Raw genomic sequence first — 12,781 nt, 5'->3', positions numbered from 1 at the left:
GGTGAGAAACTGAATCAGCGTTGGCTAGTTTACTGTAAATCAACTGACAAAATGTTCTATTTTTGTTGCAAAATATTTGACAAAGATGCCAAATCATTGCTTGCACTTTCCAGGTACAATTACTGGCATAATTTAGCTGATGTTCTGAAGCAACCAGAAAAGTGACCCAGCCATTTTACAGCCCACTCCAAATGGATGGGGGCTGAGCCCAGGCTCAAGCTGAATAAATGCATAGACGCAGATAAACAGCACATTGTTAATGTAGAAACCCAGCACTGGAGGAACGTGCTCAAGCATCTGATCTTTATCATCCTCTTCCTTGCAAAGAATAATTTGGCTTTCTGGGGCTCATCGGATAAGTTGTTCCCAGACAGTAATTTCCCCAGTTTGGTAGAGCTCCTTGGGAAATATGCCACTGTCATGAGTGAGCACCTATGTTGAATATTTCATAAAGAAGCTAGGAGCCATTACTGCAGCAAAACAATTAAAAATGAATTGGTTGGCTTTATGGCAAGGAAGGTGCTTAAAAACATAATGATGTGGCTTGGAAAAGCAAAGTACTACAACTTAATAATGGACTGCACTCCCAGCATTAGTCACAGTGAAAAGATGTCATTTACAGTAAGGTTTGTTGCCAAAGAGGATCGCTGTGTCCAACTAAAGGAACACTTTATCTGTTTCCGGTCTGTGGACGACTCTACTGGAGAAGGCCAAACAGGATTGTTTAGGAACATATTGAATGAGAATAAAATAAAGGTTCAGGACTGCTGCAGCCCAGGCTTCAACAACGGCACGAACATGAAGGGAAGAAGCAGTTGCGTCCAGGAAAGGATCCTTGTGCTGAATCCAAGAGCTTTCTTCATGCCTTGTGGATGCCATTCCCTCAACCTGGTTGTGTCAGATGCAGTGTCATCTTCTTTAGATTCAGGATCTCCATTCGGAGTACTGCAAAGGATACACGTCCTGTTTTCAACATCAACAATCAGGTGGAAGATCCTCACTTACAATGTTACAAATCTGACAGTGAAGCCTCTCAGTGACTCTTTCTGGGAAAGTCACATTGACAGAGTAAGGCCAGTGAGGTACCAGGTGACTGAGATTTATGAAGCCCTGATGGAAGTGGCACAGTCAAGGAAAGCCAAGGCTGGAATCCAACACAAGGTGCACGGCCTGGCAAACCAGATCACTGACTTCAAATTTCTGGTCGCAATTGTGGTTTGACAAGATATCCTGTTTCAAGTAAATGTTATAAGCAAGGCATTACAAACTCAGTCGATGGACATTGCGACTGCTACTACTTTGATGAGAAGCTGTCTTGATTTTGTTGTGGCCTACAGAGACAACATAGTGAAGATGCCATCACTGCTGCCAAAGAAATGGCGGAAACTTAGGAGCTGAGCCTGTCTACTAGGAAGCTCGTATTCATTGAAAAAAGAAACAGCTTGGTTAAGAGGGTGGAGGTGAGGTTATGGGAAGCTCAGAAGAAAAATTCAAAAGGGAGTTTTTTTGCTTGATCAATGACACTGTTCGAGTATACATTGAAGAAAGGTTCGGACAAATGAAGCATGACAAAAAGACTTGTGTTTTTTTGTGAAACCTTAGTAAGCTTCTGGCGGACAAGAAAACACTTTTAAGCAATTGTATGGACCTTCACTGGATGTTGACACCTAGGGAATGTTCGGACATCAATGATAAAGACCTCAAAGTCAAATTGGACAACATCCATCACATTTTGCCACACTGGAAGCACTGTACTCTCCAAATTCTCCAATTCATTCATGATGCAGAGCTGAAGGACACTTTTCCTAATATGTGGATAGCATTGAGAATTCTGCTCATGCTACCAGTCACAGTTGCGAGTGGTGAGCGCAGCTTTTCGAAGCTCAGGCTCATTAAAACATATCTTCAATTGACAATGGCCGACAAGAGACTGAGATCACTTGCTATTCTGTTACTTGAAAATGCCATTGGCCCGTCTTTGGATCTCTCTGACACTGTGCTTCAGTTTGTGAGGGCAAAGGCAAGAAAAGCAACTTTTTGAACTAAAGGACTAGGGTTAACATTCTAAGGCTGTCACCGACTGCAACACTATTTAATACTGGTCCTCTGAATGTTGGTGCACAGTTCAATTTCTTGATATTAATACATTTCAGTTATTCTTAAAATTAAAAAGGTTCTATAAGCTTAGAGGAAATGAATTTTTTTAATTGTTTATATATGGGATGAATAGGTACAGATTTACAGATCCTAGAGTGCAAATTTATCCTCTTATATGATAGGGATAAATCACACATGCAAATCGTGCATCAAAATCACGAAAATAGCGATAAATACAATACAAATAAGGTATTTAAAAGTTTAACAAATGGGATGGAGGCGCCGAAGACATTCGTCATTACGGCGCCATTTGCTCTAGGGCCAGGCTTTGGTTTACCTAGATAATATTTATGTACTTCTGAATAAGTATGGATAATTATTTTTGTCTAAGTAAAATATAGCATTTCCTTCTTCACTCCCCCACCCCCCACATGCCATGGATAAAGTAAGTTAGAGAACAGAGTGGATTTACCTCTTGATGAATAAATGAATCCTTTCTTACCCTAAAGCTTTGAATTAATGACTTGTGTCACTTAGACAGATCATAGTAATTGGCATTGTCCTAGTGATGAGCTGCTTGATGATATTGCACCTAAAACTGTATTATTCTAATGGTTTTAAATGACCTTCTCTGATTTTTGAAAACAGAAAATATCATATAAACTAAGTTTAAAATAAGCTTTAACTGAAAGGGAAGCACATTGGGAAAGGATGTTAGCATTTTCTCTTTTAGAGGGATTAGTTTGTGATAATGATATTTTTAAAATTCCATTAGATATGCAAGATTAACATGTCAGAGAATTAAGCTTTGGTTTTATTTTTGATGCATTAAAAATAGGCATGTTAATCCTTTCAAATTGCTCAAGTCACAGAAAATATCCACATTTACCTGGGTATGAAACACATATAAAAATTAACTCATTCATATTTTGGGATTTTTTGGAAGGAGGAAATGAAGGGGTGAAACCAATTTTGATGCAAGTTTGTGTGTTGCCCTTTCCTTACACCGTGAGTTCTTTGGGGCAGGCACTGTCTCTTACCACATGTTTGCACAGTGCATAATACAATAGGGCTGTGACCTGTTTGAAACCTGTAGGCACTAATGCAATATACATGCTTAATATTAACATTCTTTTATCACCTAATCCTGTAGCTTCTTCCTGTGCAATATCTCTATTATCCATCTTTTCCTTTCTAATCCTAGAGCTAAAATGTAAGTCAAAGTATTAGTCATCTGTCATCTAAACTATTGCAACTTGTTCACTGTGGATCTCCCAGATTCTGTCCTTGTTCCTCTCTGGTCTGTCCAGAATGTTGCTGCAAATATCGTTTTTCTGTCCACAGCTCTGATCACTTGCTTCTTTCTTTGAATCTCTCTACTAACTCCCTCTCACTTTCCACATCAAGTTTTAGCTTGTACTGTCCACTGTTAAGGCTCTAAAATCTCTACAACTCCTCTTTCTTCTGTTCTGTCCTCACTCCTGTAACTCATAAAAGATACCATTCTTTTTGTATTTTCTCCCCCTCTCATCTCCATCTTTTCATCCAAGCTGCCCCCTACACCTAGAATAGTCTCTCCATTCTGCTATTGCAACTACACACCCTCTCCTCTATAAGGGTCAGTCTGCCACCTAATGAAGGGCTGCTAATTATTTTTATTTTATTTTATTTTATTTTAAACACCACACAAAACATATAGACTACTCTGTGCTGTATCCACCCCAGGGGGCAAGGAGGAGGTTGCTCTGTGTTTGAATTATTGTCTGTTTGGTTCCTTTGTAAGCTCCTCACGGCAGGCAGGCTCTTCTACATTCTCTAGTGCCAAGCAGATAGTCAATACTCAACACAATAACATGAATGCGCAATGAAGTGCCTTTGTTGTTAGCAGTTCATTGTTCTGAGACAAATATGTTTATTTTGTTTTCAGCTTTCTGTTTGCATTTGCACCATTTGTGCTCTCTCTTTGTCCTATTACACATGCTGAATGTTTTTCTCTGTCTAGAAATCTGGAAGACTTTACTTTGCACTTTATGATTTAAAAAAACTGAAAGAATTAACAGTAATTCCCCCACCTCCAGTGTCCTTTTCTATGCATACCTGAGACCACCAAAAGCAGACAATCCCCATTGATGCATACGTCAAGTAAACCATTCTTGCTTACACCCACCCTTTTACCTTCTCATCACTCATTGCTCCACTGCCAGTTATGTATGCTTTCCATAGTGTAAGCTTTCCTTCAAGCAAAGGTACAACAGTTAGTTATAAAGTTCCAGAGACCTATTGTGGTGTCACAGTTTACTGGACATCCTTGAAATAATGCATCTACATTTTTCTCTGGAGCGTAACCTGACCGGGGGTCTGGTTAGTGAACCCATCATGGCTGGGATATCTGTTGACAAGTATTTCTCTTGATATCTTTCCTCACTGTGCAGTGGCAGTATGACTAGTCTCATTTGTTAAAGTAGAGATGGGCTTGATTTACAAGCTTGCTCACTCTGTATTGTAACCAATATTAGAATGAAACATTGGGAATCCCTTTTCTAAGACACTTGTCTCTCCCCATTCATATTGCAGGAGCCTAGGCATTTAATTCAGGCTTTGGTGATCACAGTGTTCCTGTGATTTTCTAAGCACCTGAAAGTTAGGTACCATGATGCTCAGCATAATCTTTGTGAATCTGGGCCTAATGTAGTTAGGTACCAGTCGAAAAAAATATTGTAACAATGGTATGATGGGGCTGCCTGTGTATTATATGTCAATGACTTTTAGAACAAGCATGCTTAGTTTACAAATAAAAATATTGTTTTCCTAACTACCAGTCTTGCAAACTCCCACTCCATCTTGAGGGTCAAGCTGTGTTCTTTCCTCCTTCCCCATCTGTAAGAAATGCTAAATTATGTCTCACTTACACCTGTGCAAGTTGTATTCGCGGTGTTAACAATGCATTGTCATTGCGTTTGGTGAATTTGTATTGGTGTAATCAACTGAAACTTTGTAAGCAATTCTTTGACACACAAGAAGGAGCATGCTTTCTTGAGTTGTACAGACTCTGCAGAACTAACCAAAGTAAAAAGCAGTATTATTTTTATCACAAAAGTCAGCAGAGATGACTGAATATACAATGATGGGTGAGAGATCGCAAAGCTGCTGAATAAGAAGGCGCCATTTTTACATAGTCACTTTTCAGAGTAGAACTGCAGAGACTCTTGGGAGGACAGGAAAACCAAGCAAACTAAAAGCTTTGGGTTCTTGACACCACTTGCCCCTACTCCGGCAGTGTGGAGCAGCTGTAAGAAGAGGAACTGACATCCATTTTTTATTTTTAAGCCAAAGGCCCAATTGTTTCCCCTGGTCTCCAACTCCATGCAGAAACGCCCACAGGAGAGAGAGGATCTATTGAAAAGAGCCTCCTTGTGGAGTTCCTCAGTCTTGTCTTGAAACTACATCAACAGTTACACCTGTGCAACCCAATCCTGTAATTAACTCCAGGCAGATGGAAACCCAGCACCTATGTAGATAGAGCTCAACTGAGTTTAGACTGTATTGGTCCAGAGTGCTCAGCCTATTGCAGGAGTAAGCCCATGGAGAAGAGAGTAAATTACAGGAAAAGCTGTGTTATTCGGCACTTTACAGACCGAAAAACTCTATAAACCGGCATTTCAGGAGGGGGTGCTGGGCGTGGACTCTGGGATGAGGTTTGGGTATGGGAGGGGTCTTGGGGCAAGGAACTGGGGTACGGGAGGGGGCTCGGGGTACCAGATCCAGGCAGCGCTCACCTTGGGCCACTCCCCACAAGCAGCAACATGTACGGAGAGGCGCAGCTGGCTGCAGCTCCCATTGGTTGTGGTCAATGCTCCTAGGTGGAGGAATGGCCACGGGGGCTCCGTGCACTGCCACTGCCCCAAGCATTGGTTCCGCAGCTTCCATTGGCCGGGGACTATGCCCCCGATCCCTCCTGCACTCCAACCCTCAAGCCTGAGCCCCCTCCCATACTCAAACTCCCTCCCTCTTATCTTACCGAAATTTTTAACTTACCGGCACCTCCCATTCCCCCAACATGCCTGATAACAAAGCTTTTACTGTACGTTGTCGCAATCAGAGTTATCAGTTACAACAGAATGATACAGAACACAAACAGAATGGGCATATAGGTAATAAAACTGGTTTACTTTTATTATTATTTTACCCTTATATTATGGTAGCCCCTAGAAGCAGTCAGATCAGGGGTCCATTTTGCTGGGGGCTGTACAAATCTATAGTAAATGACAGTCCCTGCCTCAAAATACTTTCACTCTAAAGGAAAATAATGTTTTCATCATTGCTGTGAAGGAAGTGGTAAGTAACATGTTTATGTATATTTTTGTGACTTGTTCATTATGAATAAGACTATTTTCTTGAGACTTCAACACAGAGATATTCAGCTTGCAATGGTTTTTGAGTTGTATGATATTTCATAAATTTGTTTTTTATTCTGTTAATGCTAATTTTATGGTTTTAACTGCAATGATAAAGACAATGTAAATATTGTTCATACTGAAAATGCATAATTTGGAGGAAGCATAATAGTTCTAGAAACACGTCAATATTCGTATGTCTCATAGGAAGTTATGCAGTTTATATCTTATAAATTTATTATAATGTTCGTGTTTTACAGTAACACTTAAGAAGCCCCAACTAAGACTGGGTCTCGACTGTGCTAGGGATTGTATAAAAACACAGTGGGTGACAGTTCCTGCCTGGAGTGCATATGTCTAAACTGACAAGACCGACAAAAGGTGGGATGGTTTCAGAGTAGCAGCTGTGTTAGTCTGTATCCGTAAAAAGAAAAGGAGTACTTGTGGCACCTTAGAGACTAACAGATTTATTAGAGCATAAGCTTTTGTGAGCTACAGCTAACTAGCTCACGAAAGCTTATGCTCTAATAAATTTGTTAGTCTCTAAGGTGCCACAAGTACTCCTTTTTAAAAGGTGGGATAGCACAAAGGCCCAGGGAGGTGAAGTGTCTTGCCCAAAGTCACTCACTGAGTTACTGGCAGGTTTCCTGAATCCCAATCCAGTGGAATCATGCTGTCCTCCATAAAAATATTCTGTCACTAATGGCTGAAATAGTCATCAGATTGTGTTAGCTTTTTTTTATTTGTTTTTAAGATTTTGGATTATAATTGTTTCTAACTGGAATTTTTATTTTAACTTTATCATTTCAATACTAGGTAATAGTAAATGTTGCATTTCTTTACGATATAGACTTGTTTTTAAAAAACGCTCACATCATAAAAGTATATTTTCTATTAAAAATTCTGACGGTTTCATAATTGCTGTGTAAAACACAGAAAGAAACCCTGCAAAGATCTGGACTTGACTGATAAGGGAGTTGCTATAATCACAAAAAGAGAATATTTTGATTAAACTTTTTTTCCCCAGAAAATACTATGTGCGCCATAAAATGAATATTTATAACATATAAGCTTTTTATGTACAAATCATTGAATGCTTCTATTTATTAACTCCCTTTTCCCTCACGTGGAAATGTTTCTCTTCATTGTTTCCCTGGGAACCTATATACTGCTGCTCAAAACAGATGAATTTCCCTGAAAAAGCCTCATTGTCCTCTGTAGTAAAATATTCATCTATTTGTCTACATGAAGAATACAGATATTAGACTGAGGGGGGAAAGAAAAGTTTCATACTCTACCAGTTTACTTGTAATTTTGCTTGGATTTGCAGTATCTGACCTGACCTCCAGTATTCATAAGTAAATGTAATAGATTGCACATTTTCCTAAAACCCATTCATTTTTTTATTATTCCTTTCTTGCAATGTCATAGTCTTTCCACATTTCTAACTTTGTTTGACTTTAATGTGAATACTCTAGAATGATGTAAACAGGTAGGGCTGTATGCGTGATGTTATGTGCATATTTGTACATCAAAACTATATTGGCCAGATTTACTAGGCATAGCTCCTGTACCTTGCCACCAGCCAGCAATATATGGCACATATCAGACATTCTCCTAAAAAGATGGCACAGCAGCTGCATTTAATGGGAGATCAGGGGTGTGTTGTACCTATTCAGCATGGGACTACATTCAAGGTGGTGTGTGGCTGCCCCACCCCAATAGCATCTATGGAAGGCATTGAGTCTCTTTGGTTAGATGGGGACTTGTTCCATAAAACACTGAGGTGTCCATCCAGATTTTACCTCCCAGTTTACCCCTTCCTTATATGTACTCTTCCTCCCACCCCCCACCCCTCCTTTCAGAGGGATTATTTGCTTTTTTCTTTTCTTTTCCCAGGTGAAGCAACCCAGACCCTTGAATCCTTGTGAGCAGGTGGCTAGCTGGAACCATCACTGTGTGCTGTGCCAATACCTAGTGCTCTGCTCCTGCGTCATTGGTACGTCCAGAGCCCTTACTCTAGTCCTGTTCTCCAAATTTAATTATGCCTTACTTCAAAAGGAACAGACATTTCCCCCTTGATTTTAAATATTATTCTTTTTTTCTAAGCATACTTTAAAAAAAACTTCCTTTCAGACTCTCAGATTGTATTTTGCTTGCTTGCATATGTCTCCCTTAACCCATGTTTAACATACACATGTTTGAGCTCACTCACAATTAACACATCAGCAAGAAATACAGGAAATACCACCGTAAGTTAGTTTTAGTGGTGTATATACAATCTTTTGTATAATCTGAAAATCTATTGAATGGCTCCTGAACCGGCTCTTCCTGCCAAATTTTACTCTGAAAGATTGTTTTCATGTGTTTTCTTGTAAAGAATCTAGGTTGGAGACACTGGTTTATGAGATATTTGATAAAAAGGTTAAGGGAAAAGGAAATTTGTTGTACCAAAATTGGAGATCTGAAACTGAACCATTTATACTGACCTGTATTTAAGGACACATCTTATTTTGTAGTGGCTGACTTTATGACATAATATAACAACATTCAGCAGCTGTTGTATTCATATAGTATTAAATTATAGCAAATTGCATTTTGAATATGTTGAACAAGAACACCAAGTTGTGCTGACGGACATACTGGAGTAATTAGTTAAATACATTCTATCGTAAACCATTTGGGCATCTTCTCTTTATAAAATATGACACTTAATAACATATGGAGTGCAAATTCAGCATTAATTTTCCCAATGCTACTTCCCCCATAGCATACCAGAGTACTTCAGCATTCTATATTGTATTAAAGCATTGCAGTAATAAAGATAGAAAACCGGAGGTATTTTTGCATGATGCCAATTTCACACTAGTTTTAATTGTATTTACAGTCCAGGGACCTCATTCGTCATGGCCCAATGCCTTGTGGAGTCATTTACATGTGCACAAAGTGAATGCAATGTAGGTGTAAAATGCTATCAAATCAATGCACGAGTGTGTTATACTCACTTTGCACAGGAATAAATACACCATAAGATGCCATGCAGTGAAGAATCGAGTGCTGGGCATTTCCCTGAAGGGAGAGTGAAGTTAGCCGAAGCTATCTGGGTGGAAGCTTTGCGGGGAGTGGAATCAATGAAGGCCAAAACTCATCTGGGGTGTGGTCCCATAGCACTGAGAGATTTTTCTAAATCATGGATGTCACACTCATTCTGTGAGGAGGGCCAAATTTCACTTCTAGTTGTGGTTTGGAATATAAATTTCAGTTCACAACAGACCTCACACTAATGTCAAGATGAAGCTTGAACAAAAATCAAGGGTAAAGTATGCAGATCTGGATAAATGCACAGGCAAACTAAGCATGTGCCTAGGGCCCAAATGCATTGGTGGGGTGCCCGGTGCCCCCCAAACAGCCATACAGTCTGCTCACCATAGCCGGGCTGGCCATGTTGTGGGACCAGCTGTTTGTCCTGCTGCTGCTTGGGGCACTCACCTGCCATGACGGTGGGGTGATCAGACCAAATTTGACTGAGTGGCACTGCGACCCGTGTCATGATAAGCAGCCCCCCGAACAACAGGAACATGAGCAAATGGTCTAGCAGATCCACAGCGTGGCCAACCCAACTGCAGAGAATGTACTGAATGGCTGTTTGTCATTATTCATGAGAAGGTAGGGGCCAAAAAGTGTATTTTGCTTCTGGACCCCTGGTGGATTAATCTGGCCCTGAGAGTACAGCCCTGTGTAATAACTTAAAATGTAGTCATTATTATTTGTTATTTAATCAATTAGCCTTGTGCAAGTGATAAAGCAATTATAATTATCATCTAATATTTTTATTGCAGTAGCCCTTAGGGTCCCTGATCCTGAAAGAGGCCTCCTCGTGCTAAGTGCTGTACAAATATTTAGAAATGTACTTTCCAGTTTAATCAGAAATACTGTTAGGATGCAAACAAAGAAAAGTATTTCCCTTATTTTCCTCCACCATGTAAAAAGTTCACTGCAGTCAGGAGTCCTTGTGAGCTGTTTTGCCCAAAAAGGCAAGTCCAAGAAATTCTCCCAGGAGGAGCTACGTTTAGGCATAAGATGTTTTTGCAGTTATACAAGATCCCGTGTCCCATCTTATTTTATGTAATCTTAGCTAGTTGCTCTTTGTAACGTCGTTGCTATCTTACTACCTTTGCTCCAAACACATTTATCTAAAAAAACAAACATTTCCAAGAGATTTTCCTCTTTTTGAGGTTTAATGTTATTTTCTGTGTATGTGTGATGCTTCCCAGAGTTGTGAGGCACCCTGCTACCACTTGCCTTTAGCATGGGGAAGTCTTGTCTGTGCCATCTGTGGGTCAGATCCCCAACACCACCAGCCTCTGGAAACACAAGCAGTGACTTTCAGACCTATGTAGGTCCCACTCTCTCTTTACAGGTTAACTATGGGCACATTCCAATTCCTGTGTCCTTTGAGCATCTCCCTGGAATGTCCAGGCCCTGATCCACTGGACACTTACAGAATTCACAGATCCTCTGTTCCTGTCAAACCTGGCCATGGATGGCCTGTGTACACCAGTCAGGAGATGAATAGCAAAGTCAGAGTTGAGCTGGGTCAGGATACCAGGGCGTCACAGTCAGGCACCAAGTTACAGACAGTAGGCAAGTAGCAGAGTCAGAGACAAATGAGGGTCAGCAGCCAGAGTCTAGTGTCCACAGAAAGGCACAGTCTGGAGCGGAAGCAAGCAGGTGGTCTGTCTAATTGCTCAGACATCTCCCCATGAGGGGTTCCTGGTTTATATACTAACATGAGCCAATCAGTGGGCTGTGGTGGACCACACTCAGACCCTGCTGGGTGGTACTTCCGGCATTATCTAACTTCACTAGGTCCTCCAGCAGAAACCCAGGCTAAGCTTCCAGTGGAGATGTGGAAGCATCAGCAGCCCAGAACCACCATGGTCCCAGATTCTAGTCCTGCAGGTTCTTGCATCATTCCTCCCCCTTCAGGCTCCTCTTTGGGGTGTTGCCAGTCCAGGATTGTTGTGGTGAGTTTTCAAAAGTAGAATGCACATGGGTGCAAAACTGATTAGGTTCTGAGCCGCTGCAAGGGTACTACCCTGAGGCCATGTTGGATGCATCCGCTTCCACTATAAATGGACAAGTCAGGTCAGTGTGTGCCAGAACTGGGGCTATGGCGAAGGAGATCTTACGCTGGTCAAAAGCAAGGTGGGCTTCAGGTGACTAACTGAACTGAATGGCTTTATGAAGGAGGGAAGTCAGGAGGGCTGTTTGTTCAGAAAAGTTGGTGATGAATCGCCTATAAAAAGTCATGAAGCCCAAGAAGCACTGAAGTTCTTGGCAGGTCCGGGATGCTGTCCAGTTGCAGATGGCTTCCAACTTCTGCGGGTCCATCTGAATGCCCTTCAGGGAGATGATGTAACCTAAAAATTCAGTGGTGGCCTCGTCAGAGGTGCACTTCTCTAGTTTGGCATGCAAATCATGCTTCTGTAATCTCTCCAAGACAGACTGGACATGATAGCAGTGCTGCTCAGGTGTCTTAGAATACACCAGTATATCGTCAAGGTGGATGATCATGTACTGGTCCAGGATGTGCTTGAACACATTATTTATGAAATGTTTAAATGTTTGCAGTGGCATTGGTTAAGCCAAATGGCATTGCTAAGTATCCAAAGTCTTCCATTTATTCCCAGGTCTTATGAACACTAGATTTTATGCCCCCACAAAGATCTAGAGTAGTGAAGATCTTAATAGTCCTTCAGTGGTCCAACAATTCCAGAACAAGGGGTGACCCAACTTTTTTTTTTTTTTTTGTGCACAACTGGCACCCCTGCTGAAGAGGTGAATCTCCAAATGAACCCCTTGGCAAAATTTTAATGGATATGTGTGCGTAGCACCTCCAGCTCTGGTTCAGACATGGTGTATATCTGTCTGTAAGGCACCTTTACCCCAGGTTGTATGTCTATAGGACAGTCATAGTCTCTGTGTGGAGGTAGTAAATCCTCATTTTTCTTTTCAAACACATCCAGATAGTCTTGGCACTTTTCAGGGAGACTGAGGTTCTGGTCTGGAGCCACTCCCTTCTGGTTAGCCGCCACCATTTGGGGTCTTGCTTCCGAGGGTCTTATCCAACTCCTGGAGCCCTGGGTGTGGGTCACCTGGGGACTGGTCAGTTTTGTTGGAGGCAAGCTTTTGGCAATAGCCAGAGAAGAAGTTAATACTCCTGTGCCATTAGGAGATACATGGGTTATGCAGCTTCAACCAAGTGTTGGGAGTACAAATTGGGGAAC

At 41.2% G+C, this 12,781-nt stretch overlaps 1 protein-coding gene across 21 annotated transcripts in view; it reads left to right on the top strand.

Annotated features, from left to right (window-relative positions):
• NRCAM (neuronal cell adhesion molecule) overlaps positions 1–12,781 on the top strand; it is a 298,298-nt gene that overhangs the window by 169,638 nt on the left and 115,879 nt on the right. For all 21 annotated transcript variants that reach the window (XR_012156792.1, XR_012156791.1, XM_073328057.1 and 18 more), the window contains one exon: positions 8,391–8,490. The gene's annotated coding sequence lies outside the window, so the exon portion shown is untranslated. The remainder of the gene's footprint in view (positions 1–8,390; positions 8,491–12,781) is intronic.

This window comes from Lepidochelys kempii, chromosome 1, assembly GCF_965140265.1.
Source record: "Lepidochelys kempii isolate rLepKem1 chromosome 1, rLepKem1.hap2, whole genome shotgun sequence".
Lineage (NCBI taxonomy): Eukaryota > Metazoa > Chordata > Testudines > Cheloniidae > Lepidochelys > Lepidochelys kempii.
The sequence above is the reverse complement of the archived record's forward strand: the minus strand, read 5'-3'. Positions and strand labels throughout refer to the sequence as shown.